Source organism: Arvicanthis niloticus, chromosome 10 (assembly GCF_011762505.2).
Source record: "Arvicanthis niloticus isolate mArvNil1 chromosome 10, mArvNil1.pat.X, whole genome shotgun sequence".
Taxonomy (NCBI): Eukaryota; Metazoa; Chordata; class Mammalia; order Rodentia; family Muridae; genus Arvicanthis; species Arvicanthis niloticus.
In genome coordinates this window covers 33,356,495-33,372,487 of record NC_047667.1, presented here as the reverse complement: position 1 = coordinate 33,372,487, position 15,993 = coordinate 33,356,495, and positions in this window count along the sequence as shown.

The window sequence follows — 15,993 nt, the reverse complement described above, 5'->3', positions numbered from 1 at the left end:
CCCAAGCGCAGGGAATAGGGGTGCTGACTCTTCATTAATTTCCTCAAGCTGATTATGGGTGTTGAGATATTAGAAGAGGGGTGGGGGGGGGAGAGTAAATTGATAAGCCTCTGATGCTGTGTCTTCACTGTATCCAGATGGGAATTCCAGGACCTCAGAGATTTGAGCAGGTCTGCTCAGCTTGCTTGATGAGTAGATACACCAAGGCTGTGTATTCTGCAATATACAATTCTTAAAACAAATTTTAGTATCAAGATATTTTTTAAGAGGACTGACATTTTATTAAAGATGTTGGTTCTAACAGCTTTTTCCCCCTCTTTTATTGTATATATTATTTACATTTCAAATTTTATCCCCTTACCCCATTCCCTCCACCACTCAGGAACCCATTATCCCATCCCCCCTCCTTCTGCTTCTATAAGGGTCAACACCCCACTCTTATCAATAGACATTTGGAAACATAAACTAAACAGAGACACAGTAAAACTAACAAAAGTGATGGGCCAAATGAGTTTAACAGATATCTATAGAACATTTCATCCTAAAACAAAAAAATACCTTTTTTTTTTTTTTTTTTTTTTTTTTTTTAGCACCTCATGGTACCTTCTCTAAAATTGACCATAGAATCAGTCACAAAACCATCTTCAATTGACACAAGTAGATTAAAATAATCTCATGCATCCTATCAGATCACCACGGACTAAGGCTGTTCTTTAATAACAACAAAAACAACAGAAAGCCCACATAAACATGGAAGTTGTATAACACTCTACTCAATGATGTCTTGGTCAAGGAAGGAATAAAGAAAGAAGTTAAAGACTTTTTAGAATTTAATGAAAATGAGGGCAAAACATACCCAAACTTATGGGACACAATAAAACCAGTCCTAAAAAGAAAACTCATATCTCTAAATGACTTCAAAAAGAAACTGGAGAGATTATACACTAGCAGCTTCACAGCACATCTGAAAGGTTTAGAACAAAAAGAAGCAAATACACCCAAGAGGAATAGATGGCAGGAAATAATCAACTAAGGGCTGAAATTAACAAAGTAGAAACAAAAAGAACTGTACAAAGAATCAACAAAACCAAGAGCTGGTTCTTTGAGAAAATCTTACTTTTCTTTTCTTTTCTTTTCCTTTCTTTTCTTTTCCTTTCTTTTCTTTTCTTTTCTTTCTTTCTTTCTTTCTTTCTTTCTTTCTTTCTTTCATCAAATATAGTCTAACAGAATTCAAACTGAAACGCAAAATTAAGTTCAGAAAAAATCTCCATCAGATTGTTGAGTAGGTAAAAGATCATTGACAATTTTCTTGACAGATGATTTCTTGAATGATGATGGCAAGTGCCATCCCTGAACACCTGGAGTAAAAAATCAGTTTGCACAAGATAGTAATTCTATTCCTTCATAGCCTCTTCTTTGGTTCCTGCCTCCAAGTTCATATTTCATTTCTAGTCCTGACTACCATTCATAATGTACTACTGTAAGATATAAGATGAAATAAATTCTTTCCTCTCCAAAATTATTTTAGGTCAGCATATACAGAAGTAGTTGCCAAACTAGAACACAAAATGATATGGATTCCTGTAGCTATGCAACCAATAATGGTGTTTATGTACAACATAATTGTAGTTTTAGTCTTTAGAAATACCTGGGCTTTGTTGTTGTTGTTGCTGCTGCTGCTGCTGTTATTTTGTTGTTGTTTGTTTTCCCATGTTTCAGACTACAATCCACAGAATCCAAGATTTCTTCTTCCTCAGCACCTTCTCAATACTATTCTGAATTTTCCTGATATCATCAGGATTAAATACATGTGATGATATATTAAAAAAAATAGCATAGGTGCAGTGCAGAACAAATAAGCTTCATTTTTCAGAATTTCTTCAATATAGTCACCATGGTGAACATCTGCATTCACACATCATGAGAGAGTGAGTGTAATGTAATGCACTGAAACATAGCTGATGGAAGAGAAACTCTCCTGACTCAACTTATGTATGTGCTCTCTTAGGACTGACAACTTACTTGCCTGAACTGTCTCAAAGTGGAAAAGGCTACTTTCTTTAAACTGGACTGTGTCTTAGTCTGTTTATAGCAATTCCTGAAAGAGGAGTGGTATATATCTCACTCTCACACATCCTTGATCAGGGACCATCCCCAGACTACTCTGTTGAATCCTCCTACACAGCAAAAAGAGGCCTGAAAGTGAAGTATTTTTATTGAGCTCTGAATCTGTCTTTTTCTGTAACTGCTTGTATTATGAATGCTAATTATGTTCTCAAAACTGTTTGCACAAGAGGGTTGGCATGTAGCATTGGGGAACCTGCCCTCAGTTGGTTCTGATTCGTAAATAAAGATGCCAGCAGCTAACAGCTGGGTAGGACAGACAAGGTCAGGATTTTAGGATTTCTCTGGCTTGGGATGGGGAGGAGGAAAGAGAGAAATATGATCTGTCATGCTTTAGGAGAGTGTGGACAAAGTAGAGAAACAGAGGCAGTGATGGGCTAGAGAAGCAAGGAGAGTGCCCTGGGCTCTGGGCTAAGAAAGTGCCACCCAGAGGTCACCACAAATGGGTCCACATGGCTAGGTGAAACATATGAATTAGTAAGTAGTAACTCAGAAATTATCAGTGGGATGTACATTTCAGCAGTATGGAGGGTAGGCAGTCACCAAGCTATTGTCAAATTAAGGCATATTAAAATATAAAGGCTGTATGTGTGTCTTTCATTAGGGAACATCATAAACCACTGAGGTGGGTAGTGGCCCTGCAGTGGAGATAATTTAATATTAATTAATTAATTAATTAATTAACTAAAGACATTTATCTTTTTCCACTAGGTGCATGAAGGAAGGATATCAGTTCAAATTTTTCTCAGCTTGAAGCTGAACCACAAATTGGTTCTGACCTACTAAATATTGGAGCAGCACACTGATCCACAATGGAAAAGAAACAGGACAAATTGGAGATCTTTTCTTTTCATCTCTTTCCTTATACTAGAGTTACAATGAATTGAAGTTGTACCTCTTTTTCTTTCCCTTAGACCATTTGTTTTATTCTATTTCTCTGACATCTGGCATCATAGCTGTCACTCAGCTAAGCCTTTGTTATGCTTCTGTATTCTATATATTAAAACCCTTCTACTCACTCTCCAAATTGAACAAATTCCAGTAGATCAGTTTATAAATGGTCTGACCTATACTTCTTTAGACCTACAAAGAGGATGGGTAAAAAGGAGAGTCAAAACAATTGTCACAAACAAGAAAAGCCTTTAAAGACATGACAACTAACCAGCCGATACTCCAGGATTAAAGTTGGGAACCAAAAAAGCAAGAACAAGGACTAGCTAAGGGAATCTGATTAAATGATAGCTTGGAGCTGATAATGTTTCAGTGTTGGTTCATTAATTGTAACAAATATATTACACTAAAGGAAGATGTTAACAAAAATAGAGAAAGCAGTGTGATTTGGCAAATCTCCAGACCATCTGCTCTATTTTTCTGTATATCCAAAATTGCTCTAAAAATAAAGTGCGGAGATAATGCACAACAGGTAAATAAATCTCTTGATTCATAAAACGTGTCATAGCAATGTTTTCAATATAATTAATTAAAATGACAAAATTTTAAGATTCAATTTCTTATTGGTTTGAGTTTAAACATATCTTAGCTTGATGACTTTTTAACATTGTGTATTAATCAACTGCTAATTTTAACTATTATAAGATACATGTGGGCTACTTAAGAAAAAGATGTATATTTAGTTGATAGCTCTGGAGTTTTAAAGCCTCGATGACATAGCAGATGCTCCACATGTAGGGAAAGCCTTTGAGTTGTTAATCTTAGGCTTAGAAAGCAAGTTTTGAGGTTCAAAGGAGTGAATAAGTTAGGACCTCTTTATAAAGTCTAGAGAACAGACAAGAATGTCAAGTGCTGAACAACTACTGCTCACCTCCCATAAGCTAGGAAGCCATCACTCTAGTTCTTCTCCATACAAGCTTAAATATAATGTCCCTGGGATACAAACTCATAGTATGTAAACATCAGAAGAATACAGCTACGTTTGAAACAAAGCATTTTATTTTAAGGATATTTACCTGTAAAATAACAACAGTTTATTTAAAAATATTGTATATTCTTCTGGTAAATTCTTCTTGGGTAGTAGGTTTTTATGTTCATTCAGATTTGCTTGGTTTTTGTCTCTAAGAACAAGTATCTTCTGCACATAATTACTAAAAAAAAACTATATTTATTGGAACCTTGTCTTATAATGTAATTTTCCTGTTATTTCATTTTACTAGATAAACAAAATCAACATTTTCTACAGTCAGTATAATAGTTCATTATAAGTGAATAGTAATAATGAACACAACAAAATTAGGCAGGTGGGTGGGTGAGCAGATAAGTAGGTATATGGCTGATAAGATTAATAGTTTCATGATGTATACTAAATTGGATACTTATAAAAAGCTAAAGATCAGAGTAATGACCCTTGAGGAAAAACTTTCCCTGTTAACTCATGAGTTAGACTACATACTGCGCCAACAATATTAGATGATAATAGTGAAGGAAAGAGCAGGACACAGGAAATTGTGTTCCTTTCTTTCTTTCCTTATGTTTGAACCCAATATTACATAGATGAGGGATGGGCATTTTATTAAAGGATTTGCATTGGAAATCTTTGTATATACTACATCCTTGTAACTAATACATAAAAATATGTAAGTGTAATGCAGCCATCTGGAATCTAGACTCGATAGCTCTCATGAACAAGAACACAACTTTTTCTTTCTTGAAGTTAGAGTTAATACCTACTTATGCAAATAAATGTGAGCATCTTGTCATAAAATACAATTACAGATCCATACAGTTTTGTAAAATGGTAATCCTGAAAACATATTTTAAACTTAAAATGAAATCTGAGTGATAATAAGAATCATTTTACTCAAATATCTCAAAAGTTAGAAATGTGTTCAGATATGAGAGTTTTTCATGTCTTCTCATGATTGGATTGTACTCTAAGGCTAAATTAGTAAACTACACACCCACATTTGAAAATATCTTTAAAGAAGTTCTAGTACTTAAAAATTTTCACTAAACATGATTGGATCAAGATCATTCACTATTTTATTTCAATCTTGAAATGATAACTCAATGAAAAAATATTTTAAGCACATTTACTTTTTAAATTAATCATAATAAAATGCATATCTTGGATCCTTTTTAACTAAATGTCTGAAATTCTAAAATCTATAACTATAGTAAAAAAATTGTATATAGTTAGTATGACATATAGTTAGTAGATAGTGTGACATAAAATAATTTTGAGAGAAAAAGGAGAACTTAAATTAAATTTAGAACATAGATAGAGTAAAGGCATAGAATATACACATTCCAATATGGCAACTCATTAAGTGCAGACACTGTGAATCTCACCCTGAAAGAAATTGCTCTACTAGCTAGGAGAAATAATACAGGGCATGGTTGAATCTCATTTCAATGGGAACAACTTCCCTTTTTCTTGTTAATGTCAGACATGCAATATGTATGTTTGGGTTTTACTAAATTTTCATTCTGAGATTTGGGTACTTTTTCATTGAAACAAATTATATAAGCAAATCAAAGGCTTAGCTCACATAGAAGCTGCTAAACCAAAAATAACTTCAAATTTAAATTTTTTATTTAAATTAATTAGTTTCAAACTAAAATTTACTCTTAGGTAAAATTTTCATCACTTTAAACTTTATTTTTAATATTTAGATCCATTTTATATTTTCTTTTAGAATTGAAGCCATTAATTTTTGCCTGAAAAAGGGAAATGGCATGTATTTCTTACTTTCACTACTAGTGAAGTCAATGAAATAAATTAATTTAAAATATCTGTGTATTTTTAAAATATTCTTCTTCTGGGAAGTAGCTTTTATTTGTATATTTTCACAAACATTCAAGAAGCCATAAAGCCAAAGAACCCTGACCTAAACATTATACAAATATGTGTTTTCAAGTAGGTTTTATTTTCAAACACATTAGACCAAATCTAATTATTTCACTTTACAAGTATTTAAAGTAGATTAAAATTGTTTAACCTTGTCAAATAGTGCATATACTATGATCATGCTGGGGCCCTGTTTCCCAAAGATGTACTTTTTACAAGGGACAGCATGAAATTCAGCACAAGCACCTTTTCTTGATTTCAAGCCTGCTTTGTTCAGGGTTTTCTATCTTCTCTTACCATTGTGCCTTTTCTCTCACAGGTTCAGCACTCTCTATACCTTTTGACCTTTACTAACCTCTCTAAAAAGTCTCATGGACTTGAGCAGTTGTTTTTCTAAATCTTTTATATACTGAGTTAAATTTTCTTTTTCTGCTCTATAGTTTGCTTTTTTTCTGCTGTCTTCTTATTTCTCTAAGGCCTCTCAGTGAATTCCCTTTATATCTATGCCTACTTCCTGTGATGGTACCTAATCCCCTAGTACCACTCGGCCCTTCACTGAACTCCAGCTTAGCTTTCTCTTGTGAAAACACACTAGCTCCCTTCATGTTATATTTAAAATCTTCACTGAATGACAGGCAGTGATGTTTGGTTTTCCGCTGGAACCCTACTTATATTTGCAAGTGTTCATATCTTGAAGGAGAAACATTGGTTTCCTGGGAAGAAAGAGAGAAAAACATAAAACCAAGAACTGGAATTAGAAACAAATCCTTTGGAATAATTCCTGACTTTCTGAAGACATACAAAATATAATGTACTTATAAAGTACTGTTGGTTTAGGTTATTGTTTTCATCATATGAGGCAAAAATAAAACTGACCCCACTTGATATTACTGTTGACCAGAATTATATATGATATTATTGATTATATACAGATAGTAAAGAAATGAGAACATAAAAATGAGTATATTTATATATAGATACAGTATAAAGTAAGGACTACACTGCATTTTCATATGTCACATGTGATAAAACAATACATAAGTTATTGTTTAATTATAGTGATACATTGTTTGGAAATTTGCAGTACAATTCATGATACAGACTATAGTTATTAAACTAAGATTACAATGTTTTCTTCATGTTGTACAATCCTAAAAAATTATTACACATGTCCATCCTAGAAATTTTTCATAAAGCAAAGAATATGCTTTTGATTTTATGTGAGAATTTCACAAATATTTTTACATTTTTATTTTTTCATATTTTTTAATTAACCTGATTTTTGTAGAGTGGCCCTGGTTCTCATTTTGTGAAGAAAGGTTGACCCTTTATGCCATTTCTGTTTTCTATTATACATAAGGAACACGGAAGTAGCCTTAATTCAAAGAAAGAGGACAGAGTGCATTTAAGCTTAAGTGATTCATTATTACTGTGGTAACAGAGATTAGGGTTTATTTTAAGAAAAGATTGCATGTATTTGCTTTTTGCATTTGTATTTAAATTAAAGATAATATGATTCATATCACTCTTGAAATCAATTTATATACGTTTTTTGCAAATAAATGGTTTACTATTTCTGATTCTCAGAGTTCTTATATGAACTAAATTTCATCTCACATCTCACCTCAAATATGTCTAACAATATATTTTATTTACAGACTGGCAATTTATGATAAGGCTTCTATCTTGTAATTGAGTCTCTTTTTATCACTTTCTCTAAGACAGCAGTCATTTAGGTCATCACAGAGCAATTCTATTGCAGCATGTTGTAACTTTTACCATTGGAGCTGACAAATAGGCAACCAATAGAGTTGGTGGCTTTGTGTATGGAATTGTTGTGTTCCTTATCATCATTCATGATCTCTTTATAATGTTTAATAAACTTAAACATTCTCTATAACATTTAAGGTTAACTTATAGTTTTTCAATTTACTTCTGTTCATGATTTATGCAGTTAACTCACTTGCAAATTCATCACTGTAAGACATTTTGGAAAGATTTCTCATCCATTAAGTAATAATATATGACCATAAGTTTTAAGTTCCAGTTTAGGCATAGCACAAATTACTAATTTTTGGTGTTTAATAACATTGTTTGGAAGATGCATTTCATATGATTATTATTGAGTTTATTGTAATCTGCAACTTTTTAAAATATAAATATAATAAAATAATAGTCCATTCATATAAAATTATATATATAAAATGAGTACCATAGAAACTTTAGTTTGTGCATATAATGCATTTGATCATATTATACTGTGTTCCTTCTTTTATCCCGCGACCACCTCTCACTGGTCTTTTTCTTTGCTCTAATAACCTCCTTCCATTTCATCGTCTTTATAGTTTTTACATTATACAATTTGTTTTATTGGATATTGCATATTTTTTCTTATTCTCATTATTTGAACCTTTTTATTGTTTGATCAGTTTTGTTTAAACATAGGTGAACATCATTAATCTTCAAAAATCTCTCCATCATTTTTAGTCTGTAGCAAGAAGTAAACCACAGTAAACTACACCTGCCAGAAAGTCAGGTATGCTGCCTCCAACATATCTTTTCCCTTCTCCCTATTCCCCAAAACCTACTCCCTAGTTCTCATTCATATAACTGGAATATAATGCTAGTGGCAGCCTCCTTTGAACCCTGAACACCTCCTGTGGATCCATTTAAAGCTCTCCCTTCTCAAAAAAAAAAAAAGATACATCATCCTATGATCCATAGAAACAGGACTCTGTGAACGTTACAGCATAAGAGGTCTGTAAAACAGGCAACCAGTCTCCAAAGAGAAAACAGAAACCAAACGATAAAAAAAGCACAACAAACAAAGACAAATCCAGAAATCAGAACCTAGACCCATAATCATCTTAAACCCAGATGCACAGACCCACAGCTAAACATCAGCAGGAGCTCTAGAGTCTGGTGCAAGAGTGTTGGACAGAACTGAGCAAGCCAGAGGAGTCAAGAGCATTTGAATTCTTAACATCTATGTCCAAAATGGAAGGATACACAGTTTGTAAAAGAAACACTATGACAACTTAAGTCACATATTGACTCTTACAGACTGATAGTAGAAGACTTAAATACCCCACTGTCACCAATGGATATGTTATCTAGAAAAAAACTAAACAGATAAATTCTGGGGTTAACAGGCATTTTAAGCTAAATGGACCCAGGACCTACTTAATAGATACTTGCAAAATATATATCACCCAAACACAAAAGATAAATCTACTTCTCAGTACCTTATGGACCTTTCTCCAAAACTGACCACTTACTCAGACATGAAGCACATACAAGGCAATTGAAAAACTCCTTACACCCTATTAGAATACCACAATTAAACTGGATATCAACAACAGCATAAACAACCAAACTTACAATCTTATAGAAACTAAACAACTCTTTATTGAATGAGAAATGGATAAAAACAGAAATAAGAAAAGAAATTAAGGAATTCTAGAATTAAATGAAAATGAATACAGACCATGATGGAGTTAGTACTAACAGAAAAATTTATATCACTAACCACATATATGAGTAAATTAGAATCTCTTATACTAGCAACTTGACAGAATACCTAATGTTTAAAGCAAAAAGAAGTTGCCTACCCAAGAGGAGTGCACAAAAAATAATCAAAGTGAGGGCTAAAATCAACAAAATAGAAATGAAGAGAATGCAAATAAGCAATGAAAAAGTTGGTCCTTTCAGAAAATCAACAAGATAGACAAAACTTTATCCAAGCTAACTAAAAGATGCAGAAAGAATAGATATATTAACAAAATCAGTAATACAAAGAGGATAACAACAACACTAGAAATATGTGGCAATTGGGCAGGGAGAACAGAAGGGGTAAACTACAAGAAAGTCCCAGATGCCAGGGATGCAGAAGACTCCCAGGTCATAGTGGAGATAGCAGAAATAGTCAAAAAAAAAAAAAAAGAGGAAATTAAAAACTGTAGCGACCACCTCCAGTAGATAGGCATGGGTCCCGGTTGAGGAATGGAGGCACCCATCAATCTCAAAGTTTTTAACCCAGAATGTTTCTGTCCAAATGAAATATAGGGACAAAAATTGGAGCAAAGACTGAAGCAAAGACCATCCAGAGACTGGCCTACCTTGGAATTCATTTCATCTGCAGACACATCTCCAACATTTTTGCTGATGCCAAGAAGTGCTTGCAGACAGGAGCCTGGTATAGCTGTCCTCTGAGAGGCCCTGCCAGGAGCAACTAATACAGATATAGATACTCACAGCCAACCATCAAACTGAGCCCAGGAATTCCAATGGAAGAGTTAGGGGAAGGATTGAAGGATCTGAAGGGGATTGCAATCCTATAGAAAGAACAATAGTATTAACTAACCAGACCCTACAGAACTCCCAGGAACTAAGCCACCAACTGAAGAGTATACATGAGTCGGTCTATGCCTCCTGCTACATAAGTAGCAGAGGATGGCCTTATCTGGCATCAACAGGAGGGAAGGTGCTTGGTTCTGTGGACGCTTGTTTCCCAGCAAAGGCGGATCCTAGAGATATGAGATGGGAATGTGTTGGTGTGTGGGGAGCAACATCTTAGAAGAAAAATGGGAGGGTTAATGGAGGAGGGAGGTTGTGGAGGAGATACTGTGAAGGGGATCAATATATAAAATGTAAGTAAATAAAGTAACTACTTCTAGTAGTAGTAATAGTAGAACGTGAGCTGAGCATTAAACAAGGAAAAAAAACAACTGAGGAAACTCAGTGAAAAATAAGTATGTACCTTAAAAAAGCTGTATCCCACTAAGCTGGAAAATTTCAAATAAATAAATAACTTTCTCCTTAGGTACCACTTACCAAAGTTAAATCAAGATTAGATTAACATTTTAATCAGAACTGCAATGTTCAAGGAATGCCACAAGTCACAGTTCATGATGGTGATGATGCTGAGCATGGAGAGCACTCTTATATTGCTTGTGAGTGCAAAAGTGAATGTAAATCAATATTGCGGTTCCTCAGAAAACTACCTCAATCTACCTAAAGATCTAATTATACCACTTTTGGGAACAAATCCCCAAGATGTTCTATCCTATCACAAAATACTTGTTCAACTATATTCATTGTATCTTTATTCATAATAGAGTAAATGTTGAAACAGCTAGTCATCATCAGAGAGGCTTCAGTTAGCAGCATATTGGTAGAAATACAGAGTCCCATATGCAGACAATGTGTCTAAATTGGAGCTTTGCATCAAATTCTTCATGGGTCAGAAAATCCCTTTTGAGGAGGAGGAAGAGAAGGAGGAAGAAGAAGGGGAAGAGGAGGAGGAGGGAGAAGAGGAAGAAGAAGAGGAGGAGGAAGAAGAGGAGGAGGAGAAGGAGGAGGAGGAAGAAGAGGAGGAGGAGGAAGGGATTGAAAGATTGCAAGCATCAAAGGGAATGGACGAACTCATCAATACACAGTCCTCTGAATAAACTAATAAAGGAAAAATATGAGCTCACAGAGCCTGAAATAGCAAGCAGATGGTCCACATGGGAGCTACAACAGGTCTTCTGTATATATTTTATAAGCATGTATATATAATTTTTTGTGACTCCTGACTATGTCATGTTTGACATTGTTTTTAGAAACTTGTCCTTTTCTAGGATGTAGATATGAAGAGTAGGCAAGTCGGGGCAGGATTGGAGGGAAGGGAAACTATAATCTGGTGTGTTTTGTGAAAAATATCTGGTCTTTAGTAAAATAAATAGAAAAATGTTATTTTAAAAAGCTTGTCTTTTCCATTTCCTGTCCATGTAAACTTCATTTTATAAGTAAACTGAATTTGTATTAGGCTCTTTATAACTCCAAGAGTGAAACAGACATAAATAGCTGTTGAGTGCATACCAATAAAATGATTTATTAATTCATTAAAAAGGAAAAAAATCATCACAAATATGTCCTGTTTATGTAATTATTTTGTAATAGAAATTTTTAAAACCTTTTACAAATGGCCATAACTCATTGTCCAAAATAAGATAATGTTTGCCTTATGCCTTTTTTGGTCTAGTTAAATCCAGTGAAGAAAAATATAAGAAAAGAGTCACTCTGTTGGTGGTGGTGATGGTACTGTTGTTTTTGTGTAGACTTTCCAACAAATACTCCAGATTATTCTGTTTCATATTATAAAGAACTAGTCATAGTGAGCTTTGCAGGCTAAAACATCTCACCTTCTGCATATTAAACTGAAAAGAGATGCGTATTTATACCTTCTAAGGCCAGCTGAAGAACCACTCAGATTAACCTAAAAAAGATTGGTGATACATAAATAAATAAATCAATGTGGATTTACCTATGTTATTAAATTTAGATCCACGTTTGTAGCACTTAATTAAGTGTACACATTCTGAGAAACAAAGTAGTTTTATCACTATGCATATACCATAGAGTATACTTGCATAATCTGAGAGGAATTTGTCAGTGATACAGGTAAATACAAAATACATGATTCTTTTGACAAAAAATTTCATTCTGACTTATAGTATATTTTAAATAACAGTATGCTCTAACACTTAAAAAATATTGTAGACATAATATGTGTACTAGTAGTAATGTTGGTTTATATATAATTGTATACATTTATGTAATTAACTCAATTTAAAAACTAGATACAGAGATAAACAGAGATTTGTCAGCAGAGGAATATCAAATGGCCTAGAAATACTTAAAGAAATATGCAGAGTTCTTAGTCATTAGGGAAATGGAAATCTTTCTGATACCAATCAGAATGACTAAGATGATCAAAAACTCAAGAAACAGCACATGCTGGCAAGGATGTGGAACAAGGGGAATACTTCTTCATTGTTGGTGGGAGTCCAAACTTGTACAACCACTTTGGAAATCAATTTGGCAGTTTCTCAGAAAACTAGAAATAGTTCTACTTCAAGACCCAGCTATACCACTCCTGAGCATATCCTACAAAAGCACGTGCTCAAATATGTTCATAACAGTTTTATTCATAATAGCCAGAAACTGTAAACAACCTAGTTGTCCTTGAACTGAAGAATATATAAAGCAAATTTCATACATCTACACAATGTAATATCGTTCAGTTATTAAAACCAAAGACATCATGAATTTTCCAGGCAAATGAATGGAATTTGAGAATATCATCCCGAGTGAGGAAATCCAGGCCCCAAAGTACATGCATGCTATGTACTCACTTATAAGTAGATATTAGCCATAAAATGCAGGTACCCATCATATAATCCACATACACAAAAAGTTAAACAAGAAATAAAGGACAAACAAGGATTACTGAATCTCCCTTAGTAGTGGAAAGAAAATACTTGTAAGAGGCAAATGGAGGGAGGAAATTTGATCAGAGAGAGGATGGGTAACAGAATTGGAGGGTTCAGAATTCGTTGGGGTGAGGGACAGGAGAGATGACCAGATGGCCATGAGAATGGATGGAAATCTGCAACTGATAGTGGTGGGAATGAAGGTGGCATCTCTAAAATTTGACTGAGACCTGAGATAATGGAGGCTTATAAGAATCAATGGGGTGACCTACTCTGTGATGCACAGTGTTGGGGATTTAGAACTTGAAGAGGACACCTGCCATAGCCAGGCAGAAACTCCAGTGGAGAAAAAGGGACACCAACCTAACCACAAAGCATTTGACTCATAATTTACCCTGTCTACAAAAAATGTAGGGGCAGGAGATGGAACAGAGTGTAAGAGAAAGAGAATGGCAAACCAGTAACTGGTCCAATTAGAGACTCATCAAATGGGCAAAAACCAATCTCTGACACTATTAATGGTACTCTTTTATGCTTGCAGACAGGAGTCTAGAATGGCTTTGCTCTGAAAGGATCCACCCAACTGCTGACACAGACAGATTCAGACATCTACAGCCAAACAGTAGATGGAGCATGGGGACTTTTATGGGAGAATAGAAGGAAAGATAGAAACTCCACAGGAAGACCAAATGAGGTAAATATCCTGCACCCTTGGGGTTTTCAGAGACTGAACCACCAACAAAAGAAAACAGTCTAGACCTAAGCCTACTCACACATATGCAGCAGATGTGCAGATTGGTTTCCATGTGGGTCTCAAACAATGGGAGTAGGGGCTATCCCAAAAGATGTTGCCTAAATGTGGGATATGTTCTTCTAGCTGGGATGATTTGTTTGGCCCCAGTGGGAGAGAATGTGCCGAGTCTTTCAGAGACTTGATTTGGCAGGGTAGTGAGATACCCAGGAGGCCCTGATCCACTCAATGAAAAAGGGGAGAAGGGATGGTGTGAAGGATTTTGGGAGGGGTGACTAATAATGGGGCAATGAGTGGGATGTAAAGTGAAAAAATAAAGAAGTAAGTAAATAAATACATAAAGACATAAAATATGAAAGATCTAATATGTAAGCTAGTAGTCCTTTCATATATAATTGTATATATTTAGTTTATACTCAATTATATGTGCTGAACTATATGTGGAAGCTAGTTCACAGTTCAGAAATGCACTGATATATGGATTTCAATGTCTATGATCTATGCAGGCTACAGTTGGCCATATGTTCATGGTAGACCACATGACATTAGTTGCTTCTCACAAAACTCTGATATGCCTTATTTACTTCTAGGCATGCCTTCACTGTTTTTCTTGCATCTGTAAATACATGTAGCTTGTTATGCACCTCAGAGAGGTCTGGAAGGTACTTCATAGATGAGGAAAGGCTCAACCTTATGAAGATTCTTTTCTAGTATATTTATTATTCTTTTGCAGCATTTTTCTCCATTTTCTGAACAGAATACTATAGGTATTATATATTTTCATTTTGAGAAATTCAAAGATCATTTAAATTCCCATTCAATATAATGCAAGTCTTTCCCATGTAATAACTACTTCTTTGAGAATTCTATTCAATGTAATTTCATCATTTTTAATCCAACTCCCTCTGTTATTTGCATATCCTTCTCATCTCCAAATGCCTCCCAAATTTACATTTTTATTTTCACTATTTAATAATTTATAGACTCAAAGGGTTTTTTGCCCACACAATTATCAGTTTGGTACTATTCACTAGAGCATGAATGACCTACATACACCCATACACTTATAAAAAAAATAATACCTCCTCTTCCAAAGGCCGTCAGTTTCATGAATTCTCACTTAGAGATAGATGCTCATAAGCTTCTACCTGATCTCTGCTATAATACTGTCTGACTTGGTATTATGTTTAGAATTTATGAGTGTAACAGTATTATCCTTTCGAGAAAGACCTGTTTTGCTTTCTCCTTTTTTGAACTCTGGTTCTGACAATCATTCTGACCACTCTCCACTCTGTTGCAATAATCATTGAGTCTTGGCTACAGAATGTGACACATAAATGTCCCAGTTGTGACTTAAGACTCCAGCAACTTATTCTCTGTACTTTTCCCTACTATAAGCTTCTCCATTAACCTACTGGAAGGAACTTCTATGAGATGTAGAGATAAAATAATATACATGTAGAGATATAAACTTACAGTGCAATTTGATGCTATTTTCATTTAGCAAATCAATACTAGTAGATTCACCTTGGTGGCCTGTTGGCTACTTACCTATGGGTTCTTGGCCAAATATGCAATATAAGATTTCCTTCTTCATAAGAAGTTGGACTTAAATAAACTCATAATATGATTGGTTACCTCTATAAACTTTGTGGCATTGTTGCATCATGGTCATTTCTTGATACATTGTTCAGTGTTCTTAACTGGATAAGATCACTGATGACTAGAAAAAGATCCTGTTCAGTAAGGAGAAGTCAGATCTTAAGGAAGGAATATAGAACAGGCAATATGAAAGTAGAATAAGAAACAATTAGGAGAAGCTTTAATTGAGGAAGGGGTAGGCTTTAGGACAGAGGAGGAAGTTGTGAGAGGAAAATTAACTTTAAGTTTGTTTGACAAACATCATGGAAACCTATAATCTTTTATACACAGGCATATATGCATGCACACACATGCATACACACACACACATTACAGTTAGCCTACACAACCATGTGCTTATGCCCACAACCATAGCTTGCCAAATCCTAGTATCAGGTATAAGATGGGAAGAAAAT